General features: G+C 45.3%; 1 long non-coding RNA gene across 1 annotated transcript; it reads right to left on the reverse strand.

Moving 5' to 3' along the window:
• Window positions 1-5,507: 5,507 nt before the first annotated feature.
• On the reverse strand, window positions 5,508-6,356 carry LOC107184970. Its single transcript, XR_001515880.1, has 2 exons — window positions 6,149-6,356; window positions 5,508-5,933 (listed from the first exon to the last, which is right to left on the reverse strand). It is a non-coding gene; the product is annotated as an uncharacterized LOC107184970 (long non-coding RNA).
• Between the last annotated feature and the right edge of the window lie 3,234 nt (window positions 6,357-9,590).

The raw sequence follows: 9,590 nt of genomic DNA on the forward strand, positions 1-9,590 counted from the left end.
CTCCGACAGCGCTTCCGGCACCGGCTCGGCGCTGCGCCTGCTGTCTTTCCCGATTCCGGGGAAGCGCAGGGGGATAGCACTGTTTTGTGGGGCGGTGAGGGGGTGCGGGTGGGAGTTTATCCCGTGGGAAGGTCTGCGCCCGAGCTGCCGGGGCACAGCTGGGGGCTGGCAATAACCAGGACGGCCGCCCTTCCCGGTGGAAGTGGAGGCTGGAGCTTTGTGCCCGCTTCCTACCCGCACGCGCCGCCCGGATGAGTCTCAGCGTCCCCCCTCCTTCCTCAGGCCTTTCCCCCTTATCACGTTTCTTCTGAAATAACTGCTGTAACACACTTTAGCCTCCTCTCCTTAAGCAGGCTCCACCCTTGATGGGTTCTGCTTCTGCCACCCTTCTTTAAATGCGCCCCAAACTCGCAGGTGCCTTGCTCGACTTCTCATTGTCCAGCTTAGGATAATCCTGCTTAAAACCTTCTCCCCTCGGCCTCTGTAGCCACCCTTTTCCTGGTTCTCCTCTTATCCCTGTCAATCTCCACTATACCTTCTTCACAAAAACTAGCATTCCCAGCCCTCTTTACAATGCTGGACTATCTTCCTAACTGGTTAAATGCACTCTCGGTTCCAAATATTGTTCTTGAAAATACTTCAAAATTTTACCTACATGGTAGTGAGTTTTACACCTACAGTTCCACCTGCTGCACCAATCAATACATGTGTCTTACAAGCTCCTGAAATTTAACATATCAATCACCTTTATTAATTTGCTTCATCCCTACTCCTCGTGATTTCTGGATTTGGTAAAGGCATCACCATTCTTTCTGCCTTTAGTTTTATCTTGTTTCTACTCTTTCATTTTCCAGAGTCACCTCTTTACCCACTTTCCATCCCTTCCATAAGCCTTAGGTCACACTTCCTTTTCTTTTTTGTTTTTTTAAAAAACATACTTTTATTGATTTCAGAGAGGAAGGGAGAGGAAAAGAGATAGAAACATCAATGATGAGAGAGAATCATTGGTGGCTACCTCCTGCACACCCCCTGCTGGGGATCAAGCCGGCAACCCCAGGCATGTGCCCTTGACCTGAATCGAACCTGGGACCCTTTGGTCTGCAGGTCGACACTGTCCACTGAGCCAAACCAGCTGGGCTTGGGTCACACTTTCATTATTGCTTGTGTGGATTACAGGCGTGCTGCCTCTACTCACTCTCTTCCTACCCACAATCTGCTCTCCACAGAGTTTTTTCTAAAGCATTAATCTGAGTCCTTTTCATCCACGACACTCTAATTTAGAATATATTCCAAATTTTGAATCCCAGTATTCAAAGGCTTAATAATTTCGTTTCTCTGACCTCTCCAAACATTGGACCTCAGCAATAGTTCCACCAATTCTCCAGTTTGGCTCCAGGGCTCTGCCCAAGCCTGAAGTGCCTTTTCTAGACCTCAGCCTTCAGCAGTCACCTGGTAGAGTGCTTCCAATTCTACAGTGCCTACCCAGAAAGTGTCAAGCAATGGTCGTTAGCGCCAATTCACTGCCAAAAGGAATCCCCAATTTGGGGTGCAGTGAAGAAGGAAACTAGCGCAAAGCAGGTCAGTGTGATACAGCACAGCTGTGAGGCCACCCTGGGCCAGGCCCCTCTCCAGCTAGAGAGCTCTGCTCCTGCCAGCCTGCTCCATGCTGTCTGGTCTGCTCTCCTTGGGGCTGGTTTGCCTCACCAAGCCAGGGAGTCATAGTCTTCAGTGAAAAGGAATAGTGTACGCTCTGAGCCAGAGGGGAGCCGGCTTAGAGATCCAATGTTTGGAGAGGTCAGAGGGACCAAATTATAGACAGAGTCTCTGCCCCTGGCCCCTGATTGGTCCATCCTCATGCATGTGAGGATTCCAAATCCTAACGGTTTGATCCAAAAAGCACTGTACGGTTGGTTAGAAATGAGCTGCTTTGATTGGTCAGTGATGTAGCTCCAATTGGGTGGGAAAAGCCTCAGTCCTATTGGTTGAAATAGGATTACAGGAAGCCCTTTATAGGCTCAGGTGGCCGACAGGCAGCTGAGCACAGAAGCAGATGGTCCCTTCCGTCAGGCTTTTCCCGGAAGTGCAGAGTGCATGACAGGCCCAGTGTGGGAATGGCTGGCCTTTTTTTTTTTTTTTTTTAATTTGAGCCTAGTTTGCCACCAGAGCCCTTCTTAGTAGGTATCCTCTTTCTCAGGGTCCACAAAAGAAAATTATATTTTCTAAGAAAGCTTCCCTGAATTCCTTTCCCCAACCTGCAGGATACTTCCATGGAACTTCTTCAGTATGTTACACCATTACTCTGTCTATATCTCCCATCAACAGGAAGGATTCACTAAGTTACTGAGTATGATGGCAAGCACTTGATAGTACACGGACAAAATCTGAGTGTACCTCAGTTACTAGAGACAGTCTCTGCTGCTGTATTCACCCAATCTCAGTCCTCCCACTTGCAGGAAGATCGATGTTTCATCCACGGTTGCGTTGCTAGGATTCAGAATTCCCATCCATTGAACTTGGTTTTCTGAAGACAGTCTCCTTGTGTTCTAGCCATGCTGAACCTTTCTTGCTTTTCAAGTATTCAAGTTTCCAGCAAGTTTCAGGGGCTTATTAGTATTTTGGATTTTTGAAGAAAATGATGTTCGCACAAGATAGTTTGGATGTATTGAGCAAAGGCACCATATCTGGTTGGTTCCCTAGAGAAAAGCAAATAACTTTTGTGGGTTTTTTTAAGTCCAGACACCCCACCTTGGCCAACTCCCTAGCCAGGGAAATACTAGTCTCTTCCTGATCACTTATTCATAAAATGAGAATACTGTTACTTACCTCAATTTGATTGTATTGGTTAAATGAGCGACACATATAAAGGATATGAAACTTTTGAACTTGCTTACATCTGCTGTGTTTATAACCTTCATCGGTTTATTACCCAGGACAAACTCAGCATCTGTCTCCTCCAAGCACCACATTCTGTCCCACTGTCCCTATCCTAAATGTACATATGCTAGTTGTGGCAACAGACCCTAGGATGACCTCCCATGATTCCTCTCCTGGTGTTCCTGCCTTTGTATAATTCCTTTTCCCTGAATATAGGCAGGACCTGTGATTTTATATAACCAATAGACGGTGGCAAAAATGATGGGCTGTCACTGCCTGGACCATGTTATATTACATAAGACGGTCTTGCTGCCAGACTAGAGATGCTCCTGCTTGGCCTGACAAAGCAGCTGTATGGCTCACATGGCAAGGACTGCAGGTGGCCTGTAGGAACTACAAGAAACCTCCATGAGTTAGAGTGGCTGGACCCCTAAGCTTTACACACCAAGGAAATGAATTCTGCCAACAATCTGAGTGAGCTCGGAAGCTGATGCTTTCATAGGTGAACTTCCAGAGGAAAACCTAGTCTAGCTGACACCTTAGCTACAGCCTGTGATCCCTGGGCAGAGGACTGAGCTAAGATAGGCCTGAACTCCTGAACACAGACATTGTGAGATAAGAAATGTGTGTGTGGCCCTAGCCAGCTTGGTTCAGTGGATAGACCATCAGCCTGCGGACTGAAGGGTCCCAGGTTCGATTCTGGCCAAGGGCACATGCCTGGGTTTCGGGCTCAATCCCCAGTGGGGGTGTGCAGGAGGCAGCCGATCAATGATTCTCTCTCATCATTGATGTTTCTATCTCTCTCTCTCCTTCTCCTTTCCTCTCTGAAACCAATAAAGAAGTATATATTTTTTTAAAAAAAGAAATGTGTGTGGTTTTAAGATGCTAATTTTGTGGTTATTGTTACACAGCTAACAGATACACCAAGTGTGAGATGCTAGGGCAGCTATTCTATAGTCTAACTGAAAGGAAAGGTCTGTGCACACTAAAAAGAATACAGCTAACCAACCTCACTTCTCTCCAGATAGTGAAAGTGATGTAGTGAGATTAGAAGGCTAACAAGCCTGAGCCCCATGAAAGCCACGAGAAAGCTGAACCAAGAATAAGCTGAAGCCATCACAGAAAAGTGTAGCACGGAGTCCCCAGGGACAGTAAGCAATCGGGGACAGCTGGAGAAGCTGGAAACATGGAGGGACCGATTCACTAGGCAGTGGGTGGGAGATGAACAAACACCTCTTAAGCCAGACTGACCAGCTACTCAGTCTCTAAACTTATCAGGAACCTCATGGGTCTTAACCTGCGGCCTGCTCCTTATGACAGAACAAGCACCCATTTTTAAAGCCATGCATAATTCTTTGATAAATTCACATTAACCTGAGTGAGTCTGATTGTGGTGGCCAAAAGCTGAGAAGTTAAAGCATAGCATCTGAAGGTAGAGAGTGCAGAGTTGGTAAGGTGGCTGCACAATCTAGAAGGGTCCAGATGACTACCTTCTGCATTGCCAGATTTCATTCTCTGGCTCATGATCCAAGTTGGCAGCAACAGCTCTAACCATCTGGTCTAACACTGAGTGAACTACAATTCAACTCTGACACTAAACACCCATTCAGCACAGGGTCCACAGGTTGAGGGCAGAGTTTCTTACAAAGCTGCTCTTACTTCAGACGCCAGCCATAAGTCTCAGGTGATCCCCCGGCCACTTGCACTTCTGTCTGCTATAAATGTGGGGGCTCTTACAGATTTCTTCAATAATTAACTAGGATGGCTCAGAACTCAGAAAGCACTCTACTTATGATTACAGTTTTATTACAAAGGATACATACAGGGTGAGGTCTGAGAGGGACCACAGAGCTTTCATGCCCTCCTCATAGAATTGGGGCAGGTCACCCTACCAGTTTCCTAGTTCACCAACTAGGAAACTCCTCTGAACTCCAATGTTCGAATCTTTATTGGGGTTTAACTATGTAGGCATGATAAAGTAAATCATTGGCCACACAATTGAGCTCAATCTCCAGCCCCACTTCCAGCCCCCTTCTCATTCCTACATCTAAACGTCCCTACGCTCCACCTCCACACTAAAATAAAGCTATTTAGAGGCTCACAAGGAGTTACCTTCCCCCCCACCCCTTCAGTGAATAGCATGTACCTTTATTTATAATGGCAGGGGACAAACATGAATAAAGCTTCAACTTGATGTGTTCACACTATCATTCTTTAAGGACTTGAGAACATAGAAGAGAATTGGACAAAAAAAGTCAAGTCATCTATGACTGCTTTTTATTACCAAAATATATTAACCTTTCACCCTAGAGACTGCAAAAGGAAGTTCAGTTAATCTTGTAATTCTAGAACAAACTTCATAATGAGGGATTCTAAAATTTTCATAGAGTGTGAAATAAAAGGTGACAAAATCCCATAAGACAGTGTTTCTCAAATAGAGTTACTTTCACAGACATTCTTGGGAGGGGGGGTTGCAAGATTTTTATGATAATGTTTTAAATTTAACTTTTGTTCATCATCAAAACAAATTCATACACACTTGTGCAGGAGTACCTGGGCAATCATCTCACAAAACAGTGTTGCCACATGATCACAGCATCTGCACATGTACCTCTGAGCCCTGCAGACCAAGTAAAGACCCATTTTGCTTAACATTTCATGTGGCACTTCTCACATCGGCCCTCAGACCCTTCCCAGAATTGTTGAGCATTTCCTATGCCCTCCGTGAGTTGTCAAGGTTAAGAACACAAGTTCAGAGCAGTGATTAAGATAGGATGGGGTAGACACATGGAGTTTGGAAAAGCACATTCAAAATACCTACCGATTTCAAAATACAAACTATAAATTCAAACTCCACAAAATAATTTTTGGGCAGTAGCATAAAATTAACTATCAATTCATCCTAGGGAGCCTGGGATAAACTGGTTGGGAACACTGGCTTAGCGGCAGGAATCCTGGCACACAGACAATGGTAAGAACCACGTGCAAAAGAGAAAGAACTTCTTTGGGTCAGTGAGGGAATCCTGAGCCATAACTTGTCACGGTCTATGGCAGTGGTTCTCAACCTTCTGGCCCTTTAAATACAGCTCCTCATGCTGTGACCCAATCATAACATTATTTTCATTGCTACTTCATAACTGTCATGTTGCTACTGTTATGAATCATAATGTAAATATCTGATATATAGGATGGTCTTAGGCGACCCTGTGAAAGGGTCATTCAACCGCCAAAGGGGTCGCGACCCACAGGTTGAGAACCGCTGGTCTATTGAAACCCAAGGGCCAATCCGGAAGAAACCCAAGATGTCCATCCACCATCTCAGACCTGTGGTTTGTGGCAAGTGGCTCCACTTGCAATAGCGTTGAAAGAGGAAAAGCCTGTTTTTGCTGAGAATGCTCCCATTTTTGGGGTTAGATATTTCAGAAGATTAAGTAATCAGTTGCTGGGTAAAGGTCGCCCCAGATCCATCCACCAGAAGTGTTGCCACCGTCCAGTGCTCTCAAGGGAGACATCAGCCTAGGTCTGTAATTACGGCTGTAGAGCTCCCATTTCTATTAGCCGCACCATCTGTTCTCCACGTCTATCCATCTCTACTAGACCACTGTATCCACCTATATACTCTTTTTTTTTTTAAAGATATTTTATTGATTTGTTACAGAGAGGAAGGGAGAGGGATAGAGAGTTAGAAACATCGATGAGAGAGAAACATCGATCAGCTGCCTCCTGCACATCTCCCACTTGAGATGTGCCCGCAACCCAGGTACATGCCCTTGACCGGAATCGAACCTGGGATCTTTCAGTCCGCAGGCCGACGCTCTATCCACTGAGCCAAACCGGTTTCGGCAACCTATATACTCTTTACTGATAAAGATTCGAGGTACTGTTCTGGCTTCTGTGAGGTGTTGCAAATAATCTTGAACCCTCTCTGCGTTCCTGGTGACTGTGATATCCACAAATACCAACAACTCTTTTTTGAAGGGGCAGGTGGGCTTCATGACCACCACCATCCTCCCAGGCTTGAGGTGGCCGTCCACAGACTCCTGGGCTGGGCAGGTGGGCTGCATCCTGGCGGGGAGCCTCCAAGGCAGGCATCCCTCAGGAGTAAGAACCATAAGGAGTTACCTTACTAGCACAACAAAGATGGGCCTATCAGCCAGGAAGTTCCTGAAGCTGGATGCCAGGAACCCAGCCCAAAGACTGGACAAATTATTTACTACACCACACCTTTACTCCTTCATCTCATCAGGAGAAAGCGGCAAAGAAGGCCCTGTTCTGTCTCGTTAAAGACACTTACTGGAAGCTGCATGGGGTGTCTCACTTACAGCTCAATGACCAGAACAGAGCTGTGCTGCAAGGGAGGCTGGAAATGTAGTTTTGCTTACTTTGAAAGCAATGTGGCAATGTATCTAGCTAAAAATTGAAGAGACAATTTTTAAGAAAGAAGGGAAGCCTGGCTATTCAGTAACAATGAATGGTATTTGTATAGAACTCATGCAAAGGATAAAGAGAAACACAAAAGGTAGAAAGTTCTTTCACTTCAGCCTCTTTGGGAAGTTGAAATTCAAAAAACCAATAACATAGTTGTGAGCAGTTTCCAAGGTAACAAATGCCAGGGTTGTGTCCTGAGATCCTGGGGTCTGGCTGTTGCCGCCAGCAGCAGAGCTGAGCGTGCCCACATCAGAGCTTCCTGTCTGTCTGTGGGATCAGCAGAGACAGGAAAGATCATCCCGCAGCTGTAACTGTGCAGAAACATTGCACAGAAACTTCATTTCTTTCATTTGAAATTTTCTCCTTCTTTCCTTTTGGTTCAAACTGGCCTTGTCCATCCTCAGCCACTTCCCTCTCCCTTGCACAACCAGTCCCTTAATCATCAAGACTTCAGGACAATAAGGTTTTGGTCAGTATCAAATGATCTTCTGAACAAAACCTCATATCTGTTGACCACAGAAATTGAGTTTTAGTCAAGTTAAATATAATATGTAGGCATTGGTTGTGTTTCAGCTCCAGACCCAGAAAAACAGACTGGCCTCACTGACCACACCCATGTGAAACCCAACAGAGCATTGCCATGGCTGATATCAGGACCTCCCACCCTAGCACCAACCAATCAATAGAGATCATGAGCCTAACTCCCTTAGTCACCGTGATTAATGATTCCCCCTACATAACCCATCCCCTGGAAGCCATAGGGAGCCAGGTCTTAGAGCAACAACTCATCTGTGACCCCAGGTTTGGCATCATTTTCTTAAAAAGAAACCTTTACTTTCTTTGCTGCAAACTCTCATTCTCATTTGATTGGGCTCTGATGAGTGCAGGTGAACAAAATTCTTTAGTTTGGTAGCATAGCCAGAGAAGACAATGGCACACATCCTATGGAGCCAACAGGAGGAATGGACTGCTCACTTCAACAGTAGACTGAGTGACAGGCACTCCACAGAGGCTAAGCATGCAGGGAGTATAATGTAAATACAATAAAACTTCCCTACAGAGGAGTGGAGGCAGAATCGAAGGACTAATAATTTGCTCCCATTATTATGACAATATTTTTACGGTGAGGCCTATGTGGCGATGGAAGTCTCATTTAAGAACAGTTGTTCAAATGTTTTTAATAGGAGAACCATGATTGAACATTGTAGTGAGCAAATGTCCTTCCTTTTAGGAATCCTTATCTTCCCAACCCTTTGAAATGATGACAACCCCAAGGCCTCTCCCCTGACCGCAGGTTGGGTGTGGACCCCCCTGGAAAGTGAATCCTCTCCCATGAACTGGACACTTGTATGGAGACATGCGGAGACACGCGGTGCATGGAGCCCCGTCACTGTGACAGACAGTCCCTCAGAGTTCTGATAACCCCTGGGCTCCTGCCCTTCTGAGATCTGCCCCTTCAGCTCTGCCTTTGGTTCTGTGTGTTCTCTAGTATATATCTGGGGGGGGGGGACTCCCACAAACTTTTTAAAATTGATTTCAGAAATGAAGGGAAAGGGAGAGATAAAGAAACATCAATGATGAGTGAAAATCATTGATTGGCTGCCTCCCACATGTCCTCCCACTGGGGATTAAGCCCACAACCTGGGTGTGTGCCCTGACCGGGAATCCAACCGTGACCTCCTGGTTCATAGGTCAATGCTCAAACATGGAGCCACACCGGCAAAACCCACAGTTATTATCTTACTGTTCTGCAGGTATCCACCTGATGTGATGAAGTATGGTAGAAACCATCTCAGGTAGAAACTATAGTTTAACTTTAACCCTGATGTTTGGCTTCTGTACCTATTTGCTTTGTTTAACAATAGAAAAGTTATTTTCATTTTCTGAATTGTATAAATCATCCCATTTGATTGAATGCCTTATTGACTGCGATGTGAATATCCCATTGATTGTGATCTTACTGGTTTTAGAAAGCAAATTAATCATTCCAAACCCTGGGATGTAATTAATACCTTTGTGATTTTTGCCTATATAAATCTGGAATTGCGACCATCTTATTACTATGAGATTTAGGAATGACCCCTCATAGTCCTGGATTGCAATAAATATGACTCTTTAATTCGACTTCTTGAGGCATCCTTCTGTGATTCGTGGGGTACATTACAACAGTGAAACTTACCAGGTATCAAGTCAGCTGCTTTCTTTTCCGGAGAATCTAGGGGAGAACCCATTTCCTTGCTTATTTGGGCTATTGGCAGAATTCTGTTCCTTGTGGTTGTAGGACTGAG

The sequence above is a fragment of the Myotis davidii genome, unplaced genomic scaffold (assembly GCF_000327345.1).
Source record: "Myotis davidii unplaced genomic scaffold, ASM32734v1 scaffold113, whole genome shotgun sequence".
In the NCBI taxonomy this organism is placed as follows: Eukaryota; Metazoa; Chordata; class Mammalia; order Chiroptera; family Vespertilionidae; genus Myotis; species Myotis davidii.